Here is a 12,081-nt window from a genome sequence, read left to right as displayed (position 1 = left end):
TTTCCAACATGGCTTTGAGACTCCTTGTTTGTCTTTTAGCTTCCAAACTTAAGGGATCATAACACTTGTAGGAAAAAAATCAGCCAGTCTCTAACAGTAGACCTACATAAATCAAGATCAACTTTATGTATGCCCTTGTGCTTAACTACTTGATATTACAGTAGGGAATTCTTTGTTTTCAAATGCTTTAATCCTTCTGCTTCTTTTATTATCATGGTATGCGTTTAATGGCTAGGCCATCATCACCTTGCCCTTCAAAATGTGTCTGCAGATCACCAGCATTAGTATCACCCAGGAGCTTGTTAAAAATGCAGAATCTGGGGCCTTACTTCAAACTTACTGAATTAAAACCTGCTTTTTAAACAAGATTACCAGATGATTCCTATGGACAGTCACTGTCAGAAGAACTGATCTAAAGCACCTTATTCTTTGTCTCTGATAAACAAATTCATTCTGGTGACATGTAAGATGTGACATTCTCTTGTGACTTTCTTTCCCTTCTCATACCTCTGTTCAGAGGACTATCATTTTATCCTTTTAAGTATTACTGATGCAGGTAAAATTTCAAATTAGGTAATTTATCTTTTCTGTCTTCTACCTCATATTATTTTTCCGTTTTTACTCTTGCTTCCCACCCCTTCTCTATACAGTAGTAACAGTGATGTTTAAAATTTAAGTCTCACCCTCCATTGTGAATTCATATTCCTCCTCTCATTGGTTACCATGAACCAGCTATAGTGGACTCCTTTCTGTGAGTCAAGGGCACCAAACTCTTTCTTGTCTCTGGATTTGCTCTTCTTCTCTCTGCCTATAATACACTGTCACCTGCCTCTCCATGAGTATTGTGTCAGGCCCTTTACTTGTCCTTTCTCAGCTGTGATTTCCTATCCTATGAGGGAACTTCAGTGTAAACCAGATACTTTCTAAATATCACCAACTGATGTTACTTCGAAGTACATATCCTGATATGAAATCACTAATTGTGGGTAAGAACCTTGTATATGTTGCTCACCTCTGATTCCCATCTGCTGGAACAGTGTTTGTTATGGAGCTAAGTACTTCATAATTATTTGTTTAAAAAAAATAATAAATCTTTTCTTATGTTGTTTTTATTCAGTTCAGGTAAATAGCTAAATATATACTGAATACACATTAAATGAAGAAAATAAGGTCTTGGCTTCCAGGACATTAATGACCTAGAGGGGAAAGATATATATAATGGTGTATTATGAGTAGAATTTTGATAGAAGAGGTCATTGTAGACTGAGAAACACATACAAAGGCTGGTATGAAAGAACCTGGTATGTTATGGAAATGGTGACACTCAGTGTAGTTCAAACATAACTTCACCAAATTTTCCATTATTTGTATAACAAGAAAATCACTAGATATAAGTAGAAGCAAGGGAAGATCAAAAAATGCAATAGCTTATTCATTACTAGGAGGACTGTCTAGGAAAAATTTTAGATAATACAACTCAAATTTGAATGTGCAAATGAGTAATCTGGTCATTTTGTTAAATGATGAGAGATCTGTCAAGCATAGCTGTGAGATTCTCATAATCTTGAGAGATTGCTGGACTTCTCCAACATACCCTGCCTGAGTTCAAATAAAGAAAACTAAATGGACAAACAAAACATTCATGCAAACAAACAAAAATGAATTTAAAATGCCAGTGTGAAAGACAAAATGCACCAAACAATTAAGGATATGATTTTATTCTGGTTATTACAATAGGGACAGTGTTCATCAATGAGGAACATCTCAAAAAAGAAGACACATAGGGGCTTCATAAACAAAGGAGTACATAATGAAGGGTGGAGGTGGGTTTTATCTTAGAATATGCATGCAGATTCTTTAAATACAAATGATAGGGAGGATATCTTAAGCTTTTCTGTTTTCCGAGTACAGATCTCAGGTGAAGTTCAACATTGTCACAACAACCTTTTCTCCTTAGAAGGACTTAGAGGAGTAAAATTTAATCTTCTCATTTTCTTCTGACTGTGTCAAAGTGTGTATTACTGATATACATATTTCAGCTACAGCAGTAGTAATAAGACAAGTCAGAATATGCAAATTCACATTAAGTTGAGAATGACTTTAAACATCATAACCATGATTTTTTTTTAGCGTGGAATATAAAAAATTTATTAAGCCAAATTAAGTCTTTAATTTTTAGAATATCAGGTAGTTTAAAAACTGAGAATTACAATTAGTACAGTAAACATGGTTTTGGTGCAAAATTAACTTTCTAGCTTCCTGAAATCTTGTCACATCTGATTAAACCATTATGTAAGTCTGACCCTGTGTCTCAGATTGAATTTTAATAGGACCAAAAGGGAGAATAGTATTTGCATATTGTTGGTTCTCTACAACTATTTACTAATGATGATTATAATTATTTACAATTCAGCTCAAGTAATATTACCAGATATTAATACTCTTTCAAATTTCATTTAAAGTTCATATCTGTAACTCCTGGGGAAAATATTTTCCCAGCCTGGGGCAAATTGCCTTTGAAACTGAAATCAGTCAAAGGCAGAAATAAAGTGGGAGAAACCCATGGATTGCTTATAAGCAGTCGTTCACTTCTGCTTGCCTGTATCTCTCGTCACCCAGCTGCAAAAAGGGACCCCACTCAACCTCTCCAGTCCAGATACACCCTCATTCCCACATGAATCGTCTATTGATATGGAGATGGACTACTTTTCTCCACCCCTTGGAAACACCTACTGATATGGAGATGCTCTTAAGGCCAGACAAGAGATTCTGGAAATATTGCAATTTTACCCACAATATCCAAAATCTATTTTTTAGAAATGAGTAGACATATCCTTTTAGAAGGGATTAAATCAGTGATTCTCAACAGTGGATAATTTTGCTCTTCAAGGGACATTTGGCAATGTGTGGAAACATGCTTTATTGTTATCACATGACTTGGGAGCTACTGGCATGTAGTGTGTAGATATTAGAGGTGCTGCTGACCATCCTACTGTCCACAGAATAGTCCCTGGGAACAAAGAATCATTTGTCACCAAATATCAATAGTACTAAATGTAAGATAAATTCCAATAAATTCCAACCGAAGTAAGCAGGTGAAGAGAGGCAACAAAGGGCCAAGTAGTTTATTTGAGTGCCACCACCGGGTGATGTTCCGTGGTCCGAAACACAGGCCAGGGAAGTCACACCCAGCAGGGCAGGCAGCTAGTTTTAAAGAAGGCAGGGGGAGGGAGAGCAAAGGTGTACATTGGCGTGATGATTGGTTCATCTAGGGTATGTGGGGGTCTCCCATTGGCCTTTAGCCAGGTACTGGAAAGTTACCACTAATCCTTTAGCTTGGGGGAAGGGCTCTAGTTGGGAGGGTTATCTGATCAGGCTCTGGAATGTTGTCGGACTGGAACCTGTTGGTCTCTTCGCCTTGTTTGAGGAGGCCTGAGCTTGTCCAACAGGCTCACCCCTTCCCCTGATGCCTGCAGCCTAACATTCCAGCCTTTTGGTCATAATGGGCGACAACTCGATCTCGCTACTTCTGGCTGACAAGGGGCATCGTGGAGGTTTGAGGTTGGTATTAGGCCGAAGGAGAGGGCTCAGTGGGAAGAGGTGCATAACGGTGAAGTAACATCTGGTTGGTGGCGACCCGGGTCATCTGGGTTAGCTGCTGTTGGAGGAACCTGGGGACACAAGAGGCAACTAAGAGTAAACTACAAACTGTTATTAAGGGGCCCAGTAGAGCATTAACCAGGCCATTATGGGGGACTGGAATTCTGGATCGAGTTTACATCTCAATGACTAGTATTGGGACTTAGTATAGATAAGACTGCATTATTGAAACAATACTTTTCTCTAAAATCACCCTCATTCTTATTAGAAGTAGCCAGATTAAGAAAATAATTAATGGTTGGCTTGATTATTTGCATAAGTGCAGCAAGAAGAGCAATTGATTACATTCTTTCTTTTGGCATTGGCATATTTGAGAAAGAGGGAGAGTTTGTTCTTCTCTTTGTTAAATTAGAGATTCATAGACATAGACTTGTAACTACCTAAAGAGAACATTCCAATTTAAATGGGGGTAGGGTGTGGAGGGAAGATAGCAAATATCTACCACAGGAAGTGATCAAAGGAGGAGGTAGGTTAAAGAAAATCTAGTCCATGAAGTTGGAGGTAGCTGAAAGAAAAATTAGAATAGCTACATTCCTATATCTGACATACTTTGGATTATAAAAAGAGATTTCAAAAGCTGTAGTCACCCACATAAGCATTTCTAAAGACAAAATGCACAAAGTTGTTGTAAAGTGTCAATCATCTCAAATTTAAGCAAGACAAAGAGAAAAGATGATAACATAAGGAACTAATTGCTTTTATGTGTGCACATATATACTTTATGGAGAAAGTGAAGGTTCCTATGGCCAGGACTCTCACCTGGCCCTGGTCGGCTTGCTCACTGCCCATGTGTGGGCAATATGTTGTTACTGACTCCTTAAAAAAGAGCCCCTCCCAATGCTCTGGGCTGCTGCACAGCCTCAGGAGAGCAGAGGCTGGAGTGGTGGCAGCCCTGAGAGCAGAGACTGAGACAGCTGCGGGGCCAAAAAGGCCCTGGGCCAGAGACCCACTTGCTGCATGCGGATTCGCTCTGAGTGGATGGGATTCTAGTGATTGATCTGCCACTGTGGTAATAAAGTTGGGTATAAACCCTTTCATCGCAAAAATGTTTCATTTGTAATTTTTCAGTCCCATTTAATCCACAGTAACTTGTCCAGGGCTGAAACCCATTGGCAAGACACATGTATAGACTGATTTATTTTGTTCTTTCTGAGTTATAACAGATAAGATATAATAACATGGAGAATTCATAAACCATCTCTGCACTCAGGCTGTTTTTTTCTGAATTAAAATTTCCTTCCTCTACATATGTTTTCTTTTTTTTTCTTCCCAGTCATGTTGTCCTTAGTTCACTTTTAAAATACTTGAAATGTATACAATTACTGTAAGGTTGGTCCCTTTATGGGACTCTGATTACTTTGTAGAAATGGATTTTAAAAAGATAAGGTTATCAGGTTGACTTAACAGGGAGAAATCACCTTAACGAACCCCTTTGATACTTTAAATCTGTTAACCTGTTTTTCCACTTAGCATTAATGCCCTCATTAGTGAAACCTGAGGTCCACTGAGCATAGGGTATGAAGAGCCAGGCAGATGACAAATGAGTGAAACATCATTCCGGGGGACTGTGTTAGATGCAAGAATGTGAGACTGTGGATAAAGTGAAGATTTCCTATGGCCAGGATTCTCATCTGTCCCTGGTTGGCTAGCTCACTACACATGTGTGGGCAATACATTGTTATTGATTCTATATAAAGAGCTCTGCTCAGTGCTCTGGGTGACATGGTGGTATGGCTGCAAAGCTGTAGGAGAGCAGAGCAGAGGCTGGAATGGTGACAGCATCGAGGACAGAGGCCCAGAGGATGGCTATGTGGGCAGAGGGGCCCAGAGGCAGAGACCAGCTTGCTGCATGCAGACTCCCTCTGAGTGAATGGAATTTTAGTGATTAACCTGCTACTGTGGAAATAAAGCTGGGTATAACCCTTTCATCCTAAGAACGTTTTACTGTCATTTTCTTTGGTCACATTGAATCCATAGTGAGCTTGCCAGGGGCTGAAACCCATTGGCAAAACAAGAGACCAGAAGGAGTGAGCATTGTGTGGTAGCTTCTGGCTTTCATTCTCATGTGTCACAAAAGGTTGCTGCCCATTATTGCTAAACATTCCAGTTTTATTTTTAAAAAGCTAGGAATTCACATTTAAATAAAATCTCCCAATTTAAAAAAATGTCTTTTTTGTTGTGTGTTTATTATATGTGTGTGGTTTTATTTTGGTCTTTCTTTCCTTTTTAAATATAGGACATCATATATATCTGGAAGCAGTGGTTTGAAACTTCTGGCCCAAATGATCAAAGTGTTTGATATTTTTCAAAAAGGGTACTAAGGAAGAATGTATTTTCATTATATTAGAAATCTATTCAAATAGCACTTGGGATCAATATGCTAAGAATAGCATTTTCATTAAAAAGGGCCAGCATGTAGCTCTGAGAAACTTTCTAATTGTGGGGAAAATGTCAGTTCCTATAGTCAGGGTCCTCACCTGATCCTATACTGCTTGATGATGTAACTGGCCTACTGCTAGGCTAATACTTCCACACTCATCGGCAATAAGCTGTTATTCACTGAGTCACTATTTGAAGAGCTCCACTAGTGCTCTGGGTGGGGGCAGAGATGGAGGTGGATTACAGACCTGCAGACTGCTGGATGCAGAGGTGATTTTAGTGCTTGACCTACCTGCTGGGAGAATAAAGCCAGGTATAAACCCTTTTACCCCAAGAATGTACCGTTGTCATTTCTAGGTCTCACTAAATCCATAGTGAACTTGCCTGAGGCTGAAACCCTCAAGCCAGACACTAGTCAAGCAAATAAATCTTGTAGAATCCTAAAATACTACTGTTGATTGAAGCAGAGGTTTGTGAGATTTTTATCTACAAGTTGTACTTTAGTGTATTAGCTGTGGACTTAGGGAAGAATTTAGGTAAGGTGTTTGGGGCAATTAGTGTGTATTCTTAGTAGAAATGTTTGCCCTTTGTGGATAAAGTGAAGGTTCCTGCAGCCAGGATTCTCACCTGGCCCTGGTTGGCTAGCTCACTACACATGTGTGGGCAATACATTGTTATTGACTCTATATAAAGAGCTCCACTCAGTGCTCTGGAAGATATGGTGGTAGGACTGCAAGGCTGCAGGAGAGCAGAGATGAGACTGGAGTGGTTGCAGCACTGAGGACAGAGACTGAGATGGCTGCATGGGTAGAGAGGCCCAGAGACAGAGATGGGCTTGCTGCAGGCCGACTTGCTCTGAGTGGGATTCTAGTGATTGACTTGCCACCGTGGAAATAAAGTTGGGTATAACCCTTTCATCCCAAATCATTTCTTTGGTCACATTGAATCCATAGTGAACTTGCCCAGGGCTGAAACCCATGGCAAGACAATTGGTGACATTGGCAGGTGTGGATAAAATGAAGGTTCCTGTGGCCAGGATTCTCACCTGGCCCTGGTTAGCTAGCTCACTGCACATGTGTGGGCAATACATTGTTATTGACTCTTTATAAAGAACCCTGCCCAGTGCTCTGGGCGACATAGTGGCATGGCTGCAAGGCTGCAGAAGAGCAAAGTAGAGGCTGGAGCGGTGACAACGCAGAGGACAGCTGTGCAGGCCGACAGGCCCAGAGTCAGAGACTGGCTTGTACGTGCAGGTTGAGACCCCAACTGGTTGAAAGCTGGTGGAAAGCCAGAAGGACTTGGCAACTGCAGGTTCTTTCAGGAGAGGGGCAGCCCCCTCCTCAGGTTGTGGAGCACTGCCATACTCTGCTTCTATCCTCAGGCTCAAGCACAAAAGGAAATACAGTCTGCTACGCTAAGGAAGAATTTAAAGGTCCCTGTGAAGTTTATGAGGACCCAGATGTGGGTTGGTTTGAAAAGGCAGGAGAAGACAGAAAGAAATTGAATGATTGGAGCTGTGGCAACAACTGAGACTGGAGCAGCAGTTCTAGCTGCTGAGGATGAAGCAGAAGGCAAAGATAAAGTAACAAGATCAGCCTGTGTGTCTGCAACTTTCTGCAGGAGAGGCTGGAGAAGGTATTGTAAGGCCCACCCATGGTTCTCTTACAATGCTCCAGCTTCCTTGCACAGGGACCATTGCAGAGGACTGAGGGCATAAAGATTGAGAGGTAAGAATCCTGGAGGGATGGAGTGTGGATAAAGTGAAGGTTCCTATGGCCAGGATTCTCACCTGGCTCTGGTTGGCTAGCTCACTATACACATGTGGGCAATATGTTCTTACTGACTCTATATAAGAGCTCTGCCCAGTGCTCTGGGTAACATGGTGGCATGGCTGCAAGGCTGCAGGAGAGCAGAGATGAGACTGGAGAGGCGACACTGAGGACAGAGACTGAGACAGCTGTGGCGGCAGAGAGGCCCGGAGACTGAGACCAGCTTGCTGCATGCAGACTCACTCTGAGTGGATCTGATTCTAGTGATTGACCTGCCACTGTGGAAATAAAGTTGGATATAACCCTTTCACCCCAAGAATGTTCTACTCTCATTTCTTTGGTCACTTTGAATCCATAGTGAGCTTGCCCAGGACTGAAACCCATTGGTGAGACAGGTCCATGACAATTATATCAGTGTATCAGGAAATAGGAGAGAGCCAGACATTAGTAATTTTTTTCACTCTTTAGTTGAGATCTATCTAAATGATACTGACTATAATTTCCCAATAAGGGAGGTAGTTATAAGACTCAAAAACCATAAGGACCAGATAGGTTCATTAATCCAATCACTTATTTAGCATGTATTAAATGTTTACTCAGTGCTAAATACTTTGATGTGGAGGGATGATACACAAAGATGAATGAAACATTCTTTGGCCCTTACTTGCCTGTGGGGATAGTTCCCAGGGGAGTTCATTCTAGATTCAGTGAGATTGCATAACAACAATAGAACACTAAGGGTAATAGCATTTATACCAAGCTTTATTCTCACATAGCTGGAGTGCTGGAATCACATCTGCCTCTGGGGCAGTCTGCGTGCAGCAAGCCTGTCTCTGCCTCTGGGGGGAGGGGCACTGGGGGGAGGGGCTCCTTATATAGTGACACCAATAATAATGGCTCATAACCAATGGGTGTGCAAACAGTATACTCAGTAGGCCAATTACATCATCAAGCAGTTTAGGGTCAGGTGAAGATCCTGGCCATAGAAACTTTTATGTTCTCTACAGGTCCCTCAAAGGTATAAGGTCTAATAATGGATATCAGTTATAATGAATAAGTGAAGTGTTAAAATTGCTTTGGTACAAATATGCCTACAGTAAAAGGGAAAAACCAGTTTGAATTAGAACTTAGCTGAGTTGTAGGGAAAAAAAATCACACAGGAATTGTTCTTTGAGTGAGTCTAAGTAGTGAATAGGTATTTTTGGCCAAAAATAAAGTGGGAGATTAGGAAGGACAGTATGAATGAGAACAATTTGTCTACCTTTGATCAATTGAAAACAATCAGTCTGAGCATAACTCACCAGTTGATTTTACTAATATTTATTACATAAGCAACTTGAAATTTCATTTTCATTAATGTTATCAAATAATGTATTTTAAAATTTTGATTATACCTGTCAGTAAAGTTTTCAAACTTTAATGCACATCACAGTCATCTGGAAGGCTTATTAAAACAGATTGCTGTTTCCCACTCCACACTTAGTTTCTGATTTGATAGGTCCAGGATGGGGCCCTATAATTCACATTTATAGAAAGTACCAGGCTATGCTGATGCTGTTGGTGGTCCAGGAACTACACTTTGAGATACACTGTCTTCCTATAAAGAATACCAGATTTTGTGTGGTGATCTAGCCAGGGCTCAGGTGAGGATATTTTTAGTAAACCATTTCATCATTTTGAAGCACCTAACTTGTGAATAAAGAGATTGGACTACAGAATATCTACGTCAAAGAAATATAGGTACCCCAGACCCAGATAGGCTAAAAATTAGTATCCTCTGAAATAGAAAATATTCTTTAGAAGAGGATGAGTACTTTATGAGAAAAGAGCAATAAATATACCAGAATATTTAATTTCTATTCTGACCCCAAATTCTGTTTAGTCATTAAAATTTATTACCGAGTTGAAAAATCAGAAGCCCAGCCAGACCCACTATCCTTGAACAGTAGTTTAGAGATCATTGTTCCTCCCTTTGTTGTCATCCCATTCTTCCAAAACCTGCAAGCTACTATTTTAGAGTAGTTTCCAACCTTGGATCTTGCTCTTCGTGAAAGTAGTTTATGGTATTTATGTTTATTAATATATATTTCTTCATCTCATTAAGTTAAAAAATTTAAGTTGAGATCTTAGTCCTCCACCTCTTAGCTGCTGGCTGACTCACTTTCAATTCAATATTTCTAAATTGTTGAGCAGCTCTAGCATTTTGTGGTCTGTCACTTGCTATTGGGGAACTAAATGGCTTTAAGCTTCAGAGCCTATAATAATGGTTGGGCCAGTGGAGGGAGCTGTTTACTTGAGAATTACTGACCTTTTTGGTAAACAGCAGACAGTAGCACACTTCATTTCTACAGAAGAGCCTAGCGCTTAAACATTTATTACTCTGAGTCAGCATTTTTACTGAGTTGAACTGCTTAGTTTACTTTGAATTTAAAAAGAAAATTACTTATATCAATACTTCAAAGGACTGCATTTACAATTACTTTTTGTGACTAAGTGGAAGGTTGGTAGGAGTTGAGCTTGAGAAGAGAAGCCCTGTAAGATTGGATGAGAGAAAAACTTTACTAAATGATGTAAACAGTTCTTTACTGAATGACTTTGAGGGTGCTCAGTTCTAACTCATATATAAATTACATTTGATAAGAAAACCAAAAAGCAATCCTGCTTTAGTGGATATTTATCTTTAGGATCACATTTTCCTCTGGATTCCAGAGATAATTATTTATTTTAATAGAATGAGTAGGTTGAAATTGATTACACATAGTATTGAATTTTAGGACTGAAGAATAGTGCTACTAATCTGAAGAACAGGTGTGTGAATAAAAAATAATATGTAATGATATCTGTTAAAAATGAAAACTATGAGGCTTCCATAATATGAAATTTATTTTTTAGACTCAAAAATTTAAAGTTTTGCTGTATGTGTCCACCTTACTGATGCCTTTTTGTGGCACGATATGGTTCATGAGGATATGTGATAAACTTGTAATTTTTACGTTTTCTATTCACTGAATATTTATGTTACTAATAATGATAAACACAGCTTTAGTGTATAAGATGCTCAATAGTTTTTTCTAATCTCTCCAAATAAGTAAAATTTAAGCATGATTAACATTTAATTGAAAATAATAGGACAAAAGAATGGAGAGGAAAAATGGCCTGGTATTCAGGAGACCCTAGGTTCTAGGCCTGGCTTCTCTAGAGCTGTGTGATTTTGTGAATATTATTTAATCTCACTGGGCTTTAATTTCCTTAACTTAAAATTATAAGCTTCAACTTCTAGATCTTTCTGGTTTCCATATTTTTTCTCAAATGATTCTTGCTTAGAGCTAGGTTACCTGGTATACCAAAGTAAACTGAAAAACTGAGCATATTTTAAAAGTACATTGTTTCCAAAACAGATTAATATGTGAAAAATATTCTAAGTTTAATGTTATATTTAATTAAGAAATACATATATTTATCTTACAATTTTGATGTTTGAAAATACTAGTATATATTTTATTAATGCATTTTGTTTAGTTATTGAAATTAATTCTTATTTTCACATAATATACTATTATCATCTTTTGATTGGTTCATTAATTAATCCAATCACACATTTAACATGTGTTAAATGTTTACTCAGTGCTAGATACTTTGATTTAGAGGGATGGCCATAGAAACTTTCATGTTCTCTACAGGCCCCTCAAAGGTGTAAGATCTAATAATGGAAATCAGTTATAATGAATAAGTGAAGTGTTAAAATTGTTTTGGTACAAATATGCCTACAGTAATAGGGAAAAGCCAGCTTGATTTAGAACTTAGCTGAGTTGTAGGAAAAAAAAAATCACACAGGAATTGTTCTTTGAGTGAGCCTAAGTACATACATACATACATACAATCTACACAAAAACTAAAACCCCAAATAAAAATACAGTTTAGTTAGAATTTTTAAAAGTTGACAATAAAAAGTTAGTCTACATTTATATAAAAGGATATCAAAGAACTTTATAATATGCATCACAGTCATAAATTTTATTTTTCAGAAAGGAAACTCTAAATGTGATCACAATAAAATCATTCATAGAAACTGAAATATTAACCATAATTTTAGAAAGCTTTTAGGAATCCTTCTAATGCCTCTAAAATATTATGACACTCTTATTTAGAGTAAAAGAGCCATGTGAACTGGTTTTCAGTTTAACCTAGTAGATTAAGCTCCATGAATCCTTTGATTGAGATTTTTCTATTGCTGGATGGCAGTTCTCTGTGATAAAAAAAAAATCTAGTTCAG

The sequence above is a fragment of the Manis javanica genome, chromosome 3 (assembly GCF_040802235.1).
Source record: "Manis javanica isolate MJ-LG chromosome 3, MJ_LKY, whole genome shotgun sequence".
Lineage (NCBI taxonomy): Eukaryota > Metazoa > Chordata > Mammalia > Pholidota > Manidae > Manis > Manis javanica.
This window is presented reverse-complemented; position numbering follows the sequence as displayed.